Below are 12,445 nucleotides of genomic sequence, written 5' to 3' on the forward strand. Positions count from 1 at the left end.
ACATAATTCTTTAGTCCTGAATAGTGTTTATTACATGACCCCATGCTTGGAAGTGCAAGTCTTTTATTAAACCATCTGTGCTGGGAGGTTGTTGTCAGAGTTGGGATTAGAAACAAACAGTCCATCACACACTAGGCAAAACCTTGAAAATGGCCTGAAGCCTTGATACAGAGGTGTGTTGGGGTTTTTAAATATCACACTGTGACAATCTGCAGATATCAAGTGGAAACCACTTAACTGCCCATCAATGGTAGATGCATAAATTATTGAATATTGATATAGTGACACAATATGCTGCAATATTATGGATGAATTCCCTAACATACCTTTAAGTGAAAGAAGTCAGATACAAAAGAGTAGACACCATTTGACTCTAGCTTGATAAATTTCCCAAATAAGCAAAATCAATCTATGATAATAATTCATGATTATAATTCCTTTTGAAAGGGGACACAAAGGGCTCTTCCAAGGTGCTGAGTACATGGTATTCTTACACCATGAAAATTTCAGGAAGCTATTATTGTTTTGTAAGATTTGTGCTTTTGTGTTATATGTCAATAAAACATATGTGCTATATGTCAATAAAAATTTTACTTAGGACAGAATCCACATATACACAAATATCTTAGACTCTCAGTCTTCCGGAAGCAGGAGGAAGGCTTCAAAGACTAGGAAGTCATAGGAGAGCATGCTTCCAAATTCCCACTTTAGATATGGCTAGGATGATAATGTAACAAGAGGAGCCTCTTAGAGGGTGAAATAGGGCACACAGAGAACCACACGCAAAGGACTCTCTCCTGAAAGCAAAATCAGAACCTAATCAAGGAACCACCCCTACCCCAACATCCACCCATCAATATTTCAGAATCTGAGTATACACCAACCCAAACGCCAACCACAGGTCCAGTAAAAGTAACAGAAGAGGCATGTGTAGAAAGGTCATATCTGAATCCAACTCCATCCCATTCAGGAACATAAACTCCAAAGTAGGGCCAACTGACATGGCCCTGAACTCTAGAGTCATCTGCCATGACCATAGAAACTGTGGGTCTCTGCAGCCCTCAGCAGACCCAGCAACTGGGTTTCCATTTACCTTGACTGTCTCTGGTATAGTCATATAAATTCACTTGTCCTTTCTATTTCACCCTTTTATCCAAAGTCAAAAAGCAGTTTTTTTAACACCTGATATTACATGTAGGCTGAGATATTCTGCCAATCTGAGTTGATCTCTTTATTCAAGGTCATTTTCTAGTTACGTCATCAGCTGGTGCTTGGTAGTAATCCCTTGGCACCAGGGAGACTCATCCCTGGGATTCATGTCCCACACTGGGGGGAAAGCAATGCATGTACATGCTGAGTTTGGCTGAAAGAGTGGCACATTTGAGCAACATGGAGACTCTCAGGAGGTAACACTTAGGCACCCTGCAGCTCTAGGCCTAGTTCATATTTCAGGCACACAGGTTCATAATTGGAGCCATCAGTATCAAGGGCTCATCTTTGGACAATCCATCTTTGTTGGTCTTTGCCATTGCACTTGGGGGATTGTTGCTGTTCCACTGGGGAATATGATAGACCTCCCCTGGCCAGGACCTCAGTGCTCAATCATCTGTCATTTACAACTGAAACCACTATGAAAATATCCAAACCTTTCTTTGTACCCTGGATACATGCCCTGGAGAACTCCCTCCCCACCGTGTGCCCCCCACCAAAAACAACCCACACAATTATTCCTCCCCCGCCATAGTTGAACCTCTCTGTAGTCTAAAACTTCTTCAAAAAGGAAGCCCAAGATATTGCCAGTTACCATTAACAGTAAAACGGAATATAGCGATGGGTTCAAAGTTATATATAGAATACATAGTAATTTTAAAAAATTAAATAAAGGAAAAATAAATTGGGGTATCCAAAAAATGAAAAAATGAAATAGCTTTGTTTTTGACATTTTCACTTTCATCACTGCTATAGGTGTTGCCCTGTATGTACAGTGGGAAGACAGTTTCTTCCATTTCTTTCTCAGTGTGTACCTCCTTTCCTTTTTTTCCCCTTAATTATTGTTTGTCCTCACATAAGTTTTAGATCACAGTAATTCACATATACAATATATGGTACTCCCACATATCCAACATCAAACCCTTTGTTCCTTCCCCAAAAATGATCTTTTTACATGTTCATATTATATTTGCTGCAGCTAATGTACAGATATTGAAATGATAGCTTTCAAACATGGCTCCATTTGGGTTTACATTATGGTTTAGATTTTAGACTATGCAATTTTCTAACTTTTTAGTTATCTTGTGTTTTACATTATGGTTTACATTTTAGCCTATAGACTTTTATACATTTTTGTTGTAATTTAACATGACCTATATCCATCATGGTATGACGATCTTGTTGAACATTTCAATTGCTCCACAATTACCCTGATTCCATGTATTCAACACCTCTTTCCCCCTCCCCTCAGGACCCACCATGACAATCAATCTTCATTACTTGAAGGACCATATTCAGAGATACTTGCAAGAAATGTTGAGGGCTTGACATACTTGACTGCCCTAACCCCTTGAGAGCTACCAATTCTCTTGAAAGATACAATTCCCTCTGAGAACATCAGTCCTCCCCAGGATGTGGGTATAACTTCACTCTCATTGTATGGGTCTCCACCCAATGATATAACCCACTATGACAAAATGAGTATTCACACACTCCCTAGAAGCTTGTCCTGTGTCAGATGACCCCTCCCCCCCCAAGTATCTTAAACAGGTAACCTTTTGTATGATATTTTCTAAAGAGCTTTCTCTGCATTAGAATTTCAACCACATACCTGACAATCTCCTATGTTCAAATGTTCCCCCCACCCTCCCCTCAATTCCTTGGGCCATCTGACCTCCCAAACCTAGCACCCCTCAAGCCCACAAAGCCCCCCAAAGTTATCCCTATGCCCCTATTTTATCCCTTCCCTGTACAAATACTTACCTACAGCTTATCATGTATTTCACCCAAGTAGGTATCATCTTACAACCTTCCTCTACCTACCAACTCCCTTTAAGTTTATCATCCAGCCTCAAGCTCTCTGAGACAGCCTGATTTAGTTATTTCATATCAGGGAGGTCATGTAGTATTTGTCTTTCAGTGCCTGGGTTGCTTCACTCAACATAAGGTTCTCAAGATTCATCCATGTTATCACGTGTGTTTGTAGTGTATTTGTTCTTACAGTCAAGTAGTATTCCATTGTATGTATATACCACATTTTATTTATCCGTTCATCTGTTGCTGTGCATTTGGGTCGATTCCAACTTTTGGCAATAGTGAATAGTGCTACTATGAACATTGGTGTGGATATATTGGTTTGTGTCCTTGTGTTCAGTTCTACTGGGTATATATATCCAGCAGTGGAATTGCTGCGTCATATGGCAAATCTATAGCGAGTTTTTTGAGAAATCACCAAACTATCCTTCAGAATGGCTGGATCCTTCTGCATTCCCACCAGCAGAGGATGAGTGTTCTTATTCCTTCACATCCTCTCCAACAATTGTAGTCTTCTGACTTTTTGAGAGATGCCAGTCTTATGGGAGTAAGATGGAATCTCATTGTTTTGATTTGCATTTCCTTAATATCTAGTGATTTTGAGCATTTTTTCATGTTTTTTAGCCATTTGTTTATCTTCTTTGAAGAAGTGTCTGTTCAAATCTTTTTTCCCATTTTTAAAACGGGCTGTTTGTCTTTTTATTTTGTAGATATAGGAGTTCTATATATATGCAAGATATAAGTCTCCTGTCAGATACATGGCTACCAAATATTTTCTCCCATTGTGTAAGCTCTCTTTTCACTTTCCTGACAAACTCCTTTGAAGTGCAGAAGGCTTTAATTTTGAGGAAGTCCCATTTTTCTCTTTGTTCTTTTGCTGCTCATGCTTTTGTTTTGAAGTTCCTGAAGCCATTTCCTATTACAAGTTCCCGTAGATGTTTCCCTACATTACTTTCCCAGGTATTTATGGTCTTGGCTTTTATATTTAGGTCTTTAATCCATCTTGAGTTGATTTTTATGTAAGATGTGAGTTGGTAATTCTCTTTCATTCTTTTACATTTGGATATCCCGTTCTCCAGACACCATTTATTGAAGAGGCCATTCTCCCCCAGTTGAGAGGGTTTGGTGGTCTTGTCAAATATCATATGGCTGTATACATGAGGATCTATATCAGAAATCTCAATTTGGTTCTATTGTTCAGTGTGTCTCTCCTTGTGCCAATACCATGCCGTTTTCACTACTCTAGCTTTGTAGTATGTTTTGAAGTCAGGTAGCGTGATTCCTCCAATTTCAATTTTGTTTTTCAATATGACTTTGGCTATTCAGGGCCTCTTTCCTTTCCAAATAAATTTCATAATTAGTTTCTCTGGTTCCCTAAAGAATGCTGTGTTGATTTTTTGGGATTACATTAAATCTGTAGATCAGTTTTGGTAGGAAAGACATAATAATATTTAGTTTTCCTATCCATAAACAGGGAATATTCTTCCATTTATTTAGGTCTTCTTTGATTTCCTTGAACAGTGTTGTGTAGTTCTCTGTGTATAAGTCTTTTACATCTTTAGTTAAATTTATTCTAGGAATTTGACTTTTTTATTTACTACTGTGAATGGTATTTGAATCCTGATTTCCTCCTCAGATTGCTCATTATTGGTGTACAGAAATACTACTGATTTTTGTGTGTTGATCTTGTAACCTGTGACTTTACTGAACTCATTTATAAGTTCTAGAAGCTTTGTTGTAGACTTCTCAGGGTTTTCTACGTATAGGATCATGTCATCTGCAAATAGTGAAATTTTGACTTTTTCATTTCCAATTTGGATGTCTTTTATGTCCGGTTCTTGCCTGAGTGCTCAAGCAAGTACTTCTAAGACTGTGTTAAATAGGAGGGGTGATAGTGGGCATCCTTTCTTGTTCCTGATGTTAGAGGGAAAGATTTAAGAATTTCACCATTATAAATGATGTTAGCTGTGGATTTCTCATATATACTCTTTATCATATTCAGAAAGTTTCCCTCTATTCTGATCTTTTGCAGTGTTTTTTATCAAGAAAGGGTGCTGTATTTTTCAAATGCTTTTTCTGCATCTATAGATATGATCATGTGATTTTTTTCCTTCAATCTGTTTATGTGGTGTATTACATTAATTGATTTTCTTATGTTGAACCATCCTTGCATACCTGGAATGAACCCCACTTGGTCATGGTGTATAATTCGTTTAATGTGTTGTTGAATATGATTAGCAAGTATTTTGTCGAGTATTTTCACATCAAGGTCCATTAGAGAGATTGGTCTGTAATTTTCCTTTCTTGTGGTGTCTTTGTTTGGCTTTGGTACTAGAGTAATGTTGGCATCATAGAATGAGTTAGGCAATGTTCCTTCTGTTTTGATTATTTGGAAGAGTTTAAGCAAGATTGGTGTTAGTTCTTTCTGGAATGTTTTGTAGAATTCACCTGTGAAGCCATCTGACGTGGAGCTCTTCTTATTTGGGAGGTTTTTAATGACTGATTTTGTGTCTTTACTTGTGATTGATTTGTTGAGATTGTCAACTTCTTTTGCCAGTGTAGGCTGCTTATGTGTGTCTAGGAATTTGTCCATTTCCTCTAAATTGTCTTTTTTGTTGGAATATAGTTTTTCAAAGTATCCTCTTATGACAGTCTTTATTTCTGTGGGGTCATTGCTGATACCTCCTTTCTCATTTCTTATTTTGTGTAATTGCATCTTCTCTCTTTTTTTCTTTGTTAGTCTAGATAAGGATTTGTCAATTTTATTCATCTTCTCAAAGACCTAGCTCTTGGTTTTGTTAATTTTTTAAGTGCTTTATTATTTTCTATTTCATTAGTTCTGCTCTGATCTTTGGCATTTTTTTCTTTCTTCTTCCTTTGGGGTTAGTTTGTTTGTTTGTTTTTACTAATTTCTTCAAGCGTGCAGTTAATTCTTCAAATTTAGCTTTTTCTTCTTTTTTGATGTATGAATTTATAGCTATAAATTTCCTTCTCAGTACTGCTTTTGCTGCATCCCATAAGTTTGAATATGTTGTGTTATCATTTTCATTAGTTTCAAGATAGTTATTAATTTCTTATGAGATTTCCTTCTTGACCCACTATTTTTCTAAGAGAGTGTTGTTTAACTTCCAAATCTTGATGCCAAATCTGGTTCTCTGGCCTTTGCAGATTTCCAGCTTCATTTCACCTTGGTCAGAGAAATTATATTGTATGATTTCAATCTTTCTGAATTCATTGAGACTTTTTCTGTGGCATAGCATGTGGTTTATCTTGGAGAATAATTCATGTACACCTGAGAAGAATGTATATCCTGCTATATTTGGGTGTAATGTTCTGTGTATATCTATTAGGTCCACCTCATCTAATGTATTGTTCATAGTGTTTGTTTCTTTATTGATTCTCTTTTGAGATGTTTCATCCAAAGTTGATAGTGGTGATTTAAAATCCCCCACTATAACTGTAGAATCATCTATTCTTTCACTTAGTTTTTCCAGTGTTTGCCTCACGTATTTGGAGGCCCCCTTCTTAGGAGCATAAATGTTTAAAATTGTTCCCTCTTCTTGAAAGATTACCCCTTCACTAATATGTAGTGTCCATCTTTGTCTCTCACAATTGTTTTGCATTTAAAATCTATTTTGTCTGATATTAATATAGTTACTCCTGCCCCTTTTTGGTTATTATTTGCTTGTAGGATTGTTTTCCAGCCATTCACTTTCAAACTCCTTGAATCCCTGTGTCTAAGATGTGTTTCTTACAGACAGCATATAGATGGATCATATTTCCTTATCCAATCTTCCAGTTTGAGTCTCTTGACAGGTGAGTTTAATCCATTGACATTCAGTGTTATTACCCTCAAGGAATTACTTATAGTAGCTATATTTTGTTCGGATTTGTGTTTTCATATTGTTTGATTTTTCTCTGCTTTTGCCTTTTTAGTTGCTCTTACACTCTCCTCCAACTCTGTCTCTATTGGGTTTTTTTTCTTTCTTCTTGCAGAACTCCCTTTAGTATTTCTGGAAGGGTAGGATTCTTGTTGGCATACTCTCTTCATTTCTGTTTGTCTGTGAGTATTTTGAACTCTCTATCATTTTTTAATGTTAATTTTGCTGGATAGAGTATTTTTGGTTGGAAATTTTTTCCTTTTAGTACCTTGATTATGTCATACCACTGCCTTCTTGCTTCCATGGTTCAGATGAGAAATCAGCACTTAATCTTATGGAGCCTCCTTTGTGTGTGATAGGTCTCTATTCTCTTCCTGTTTTCAGTATTTTCTCTTTGTCTTGAGCATTGGATACTTTGACAAGTATATTGTCTTGGGGTAGGCCTGTTGAGATTGTTGCTGTTTTGGGTGTGTTGTGCTTCCTGGACGTGTACATCCAACTCCCTCAATAGGTTTGGGAAGTTTTCAACCATTATTTCCTCCAAAACCCCTTTCATCCCCTTTCCCTTCTCTTCTCCTTCTTGGATGCCTATAATGCATATGTTTGCATGTTTTGCATTGTCATTCATGTCCTTAAGTCCCTTCTGGATTTTTTCTATCTTTTTATCAATTAGTCCTACTATCTGTTTAATTTCAGATGTACTGTCTTTCACATCACTAATTCTCTCCTCTGCCTCTTCAAGTCTGCCATTATTACTTGCTGAGTGTGTATTTCTGATTTCTTGAATAGTGCTTTTCATCACCATCATATGTGTTACATTTTTGCATATGATTGCAATTTCCTCTGTATTCTCTCCAATTGTTTTCTTCATATTCTTAATCTCTTCCTGCACTTCATCAAATTGGTCCCTAATATATGTTGTGAGAGCTTTAATACTTGTTCAGTGTTCTGCTCCTCTTTCTGATTTTTAGTTTGTTCATTGGATTGGGTCATATTTTCCTGATTACTGGTTTGGTTTGTAGTTTTTTGTTGCTAGCTGGTCATCATTTTATCTTGATGGGTTTAATCAGTTACTGAGCTTCTTTGTCTAGTTTGGAGTTTAATTAGTTGTTTTTGTGTGCATGTTAAGTCTTCTCTTTGTCACTTTGTTCTTCTTATTCTATTTCCTTGTTGTTGGCTAAGTTCATTTGAAGGAAAATATTAGAGCCAAAGAGAGAAAAGGAGTAAGAAAAGAAAATGAATAACAGTAGTATTGATAGTAAATATTAACATAGGAACCATGTGAGATCTAGGAGAATGGATATTAGAGTCATGTAAAATATGTAGAGTTATAACAGTAAGAAAAGTAGAGTATGTATAATGAGACAGTAAACTGAATATGGGGAGGAATATAGTGTGAATTAAAAGGCCAGTGTGTTCAGGAGAGTGGGAAAGAGAGTAGAAAGCACAATAATACAAAGAATGAATATAAGACAGAAAACAGAACAATGGTGTTAGAAATAAAAAGTCAGAAAAATAAGAGGGCAAACAATGAGAGGGGTAATGTAAGAGAAACAATAAATGATGGAGAACAGAAAGATGTAGAGGAAAGAGGATAGTGTTGGTGGCAAAAATCAATACACACAGAAAAATATAAATGGAGGATGAGGAAATACAGCAAATGTGAAGTGCTCCCTGCAGCACCTAATGTAAAAAGAATAAAAAAGATGAGAAAGGAAGAAAGAGGGACAAAAAGGGACAAAAGGGAGGGGGGGAAGTAAGCAAAAAAAAGAAAAGAGAAAGAGAAAAAAAGAAAAAAGAAGGAAAAAGGGGGCTTGGGGGATAAAGAGGAAGGAAAAGCAAGACAAATCAAATACTAGGGAAAGTTTCAAGAAAGGAATCATCTTTGTCATTAAATAAAATGCTTAGAGAGCTGATGTTCCCCCTTTTCTCCCTTCCTCACTTCCCTCTCTTCCTGGCAGCAGGAAAGCTGCCTGAGAGGTCCAGTAGGAGATTCAAGAGGGTCCTTCTTGAATCAGCTCTGCACAGAAAACAATGACTCTTAATTTCCAGAGAGAGAGCACCCATACCTCACCGGGAACCCCAAGTAGTCTATTGGAAGCTTGGAAAACACCTCTTACAGTCCCTCTCCTTTAGGCGTGCTATGAGAGGGCAAGTTTATTTTCTGACTCCACCTTCTCCCAGGGCAAGTTTCCTATCCTAGCATATTTAGGTGAATTGGGCTTTCTAGAAGATTCGCCACTACTCTCTTCCCAGACTCTCCCCAAGCCAGCCAGTATGCCTCTCCACATGCAAAAAAAAAAGTGGAGGGAGAGGGAATGGGACAGAAATTTGAACCTGGACTTGTCTGCCCTTTTTGTGCAACACCACTGAATACCTCCCACTCATGGAATCAGTCCAAAACCAGAGGGCTAGGGCAATCCTGGACCTCCAGAAGTGCTGCACTCAGAAAAGGGAAGTTTGGGACACTGCAGACTCAGGGTGTGTACGTATGTGGAACACGGGCTATGGGGACTTAAGGGACACAGACCTGGGGATGACGCATCTGGTGATCACGGGGCTTGGGGACACCACCACACAACCGACAATCTCTTAGGGAACACCAAGGCAACCAGCTCTAAGGGGAAGTGTCCCACTTCCCCACAGCCTCCAACCTCCATAATGACAACCTGCAATTCTACCTTTAGCAAGCACTTCGTCTGTCGCTTTCTCTCCAAATTGACGTCCACACACCTCCGTCTTTGCAAGCTCCCAAAACCGCCCGCTTGACAAGACTCCAACCCCAGTCAGCTGCCTCTGCAAGAGAGACTGTGAGGTGCACTCACTCAGATGCCATCTTGCCCCACCTCCCCCTTGTCTGGTTCTTGATCCTCAGGGGAAATCTTTCATTCTTTCACTTTTGAGAAAGTTTGTTGTGAGGATTTTTGTTTTGTGTTGTGTTGTTTTTTGAGGTACCAGGGCCAGGGATTGAACCCTGGACCTCTTATGTGGGAAGTAGGTGCTCAACCCTGGAGCCAGATTGGCTGCTCTGGGTTGTTGGTTTTTTTTTTCTTTTTTGATTTGTTTGCTTGTTGTTTGCTTTTGTTTTTAGGAGGAACCAGGGATCAAATCTGGGACTTCACATTTGGAGAGCAGGTGCTCAACTGCTTGAGCCACATCTGCTCCCCTGTTGTAAGTTTATTATAACTGCCTTTATCTCTTCTCTTCCTAGATTTCTGAGTGTTTTTACCATGAAAGTATACTGGATTTTGTCAAATGTTTTCTATAACCAGTTGAAATAGTTGTGGGTTTTTTTTTTTCACATTTACTTTCTTAATAAAAAATAAAGAAAAAAGTTTTAGAAAATGCTAGTAAAGAAAGGGCACAAAGAAACAAAGGAACATTGTCTAGAGATATGCTAGGCAATAAAACTAAATATCAGTGGCTTCTTTAATTGGTTAAGAGCATAAAATGTAATAGAAGGTTTGATTGTTGGGTTTTTAGGAGGTACTTGGGATTGAACACAATATCTCATACATGGGTGGTAGACACTCACCACTTAACTACATCTGCACCTGTAGGTCTGTTTTAAACAAATTAAAAAGCTGTGCTTTTTTAAAATTTCTCAATGTTAAATATACACACACCCACAAAAATGGTATTTGAAGGAAAGCTGTCATACACAAGAAGTTGTATCCTGAATTCCTAAGGGGAACAACTTCTGAAATAGGAATTAACACAATAAACCCAGCAACAGGTTTAATAATTTAAAAAATATTTAAATGCTACATGGCACAAAGCTATATTATATAAAATACTGCTATGATGAAGGAAGAAGTTTGTACAGATTTTTTTTTTGATGGTCTTTTTTTTAGATTTATTTTTATTTATTTATTCCCCTCCCCTTGCTGTTTACATTGGTGTCTGCTCTGTGTCCATTCACTGTGTGCTCTCTGTGTCTGCTTATCTTCTCTTTAGAAGGCATTGGGAACTGAACCTGCAACCTCCCATGTGGGAGAGAGACATTAAATCATTTGAGCCACCTCTGTTTCCTGCTTTGTTCTGTGCCTCATTGTGTTTCCTTTGTGTCTCCTTGTTGTGTCAGCTCACCGCATCAGCCCTATGTGCTGGCCTATTCTGCTAGCTCACTGTCTTGCTCATCTTCTCCAGGAGGCAACAGGAATGGAACCCAGGAACCTCCTGTGTGGTAGGTGGGAGCTCAGCTGCTTCAGCCACATCCATTTCCCTCTGTACATCTTTTAACAAAAATGCTTTTCCAGAAAAGCAAATCAAAACAATGCAATCAGCAGATCAAGAAGGCTACAGCTAGACGTCAAAACTACAACGTCTGATATCTGTACTAGAAAAACCTGTGTATCCAGAACAGATGATGGAGGAGGTTGTTGTTATGGGGGAGGAGTGGGGTGTGGCGGGTGGGGGGTATATGGGGACATCATATTTTTTTGAATGTAACATTCAAAAAATAAATAAAGACAAAGAAAAAAAAAGATATAAAAAATTTCAGGACAAAAGGGGCATTTAAAAAATTCTTACTTTATCCACTTTAAGTCCTCTGCTTGTTACCATCCCTACCCCATAAATCAGCATGATCCAGCAGAAAGACAGCTGCTTTTAGAATTTACTATTTTACTTTTCTTTCTATGGTGAGACTGTCACAGAGCCTGGATATTTCAGGTTTCTATGTATCCATGACCAGGGTGCTGCTGTGATTATGTAACTTATCAATGGACCCGGTGAATTCAGTTTTCTTCTGCTTTATCAGTGGAAGATAAAGATCAGGTTCCACTGATAAAGGTCAGCTTCAGGCTTTATTTGTCATCAAATCTTTTGAGACTGGAGGATGGTTGCCAAATGTCATCAGGATCCATCCCTGTAGAATCTTTACTATGGGATGCTCTTTTCCTTATATGAGGATATGACACACAAAGACAAAATGGGCTTGGACCCTTAAAGGGGTGTGAATAATCCCCAATGAAAGACACTATGGCAAAAAACAAAAGAGGAGATTGTACAAATGTGGTCAATTAGACCACAATTCTCCACATACTTGTACTTTCCCAGAAGAATCTTTTTGGTAGAATCATTCAAAGAATTTTTCATGGCTGATGCATCCCACTTGTCAATTTTTTATAGGCTTATCATTAATCATCCACTTCTCCAACAAGCCACTGTGGCTACTGTCTGTCCCACTGCTGGGGCCACCACCGGTTCCACCACCACCCCTGCCACTTTCCTGCCATGTGCAGCTGCTGCTGCCATCTTGGCTGCCTCTGATTGTGTGTTTCTGTTTCCTTTATTCTATTACTGTGGTATATTATACCAATTGATTTTCTTATTTTGACCCACCCTTGCATTCCTGGAATAAACCAAACTTGTTCATGGTATATGATCCTTTTTATATAGTGTTGGATTTGATTTGCCAGTATTTCACTGAGGATTTTTTTCATCTATAATCACAGGGGATATTGATCATAATGTTATTTTCTTGTGCTGTTTTTAACTGACTTTGGTATTGGGATAATGCTAGCCTCATGGAATGA

At 38.1% G+C, this 12,445-nt stretch overlaps 1 pseudogene; it reads right to left on the reverse strand.

Annotated features, from left to right (window-relative positions):
• Positions 1-11,526: 11,526 nt before the first annotated feature.
• LOC101424484 (signal peptidase complex subunit 2 pseudogene) lies at positions 11,527-12,164 on the reverse strand (annotated as a pseudogene).
• Positions 12,165-12,445: the final 281 nt, after the last annotated feature.

This window comes from Dasypus novemcinctus, chromosome 23 (assembly GCF_030445035.2).
Source record: "Dasypus novemcinctus isolate mDasNov1 chromosome 23, mDasNov1.1.hap2, whole genome shotgun sequence".
Lineage (NCBI taxonomy): Eukaryota > Metazoa > Chordata > Mammalia > Cingulata > Dasypodidae > Dasypus > Dasypus novemcinctus.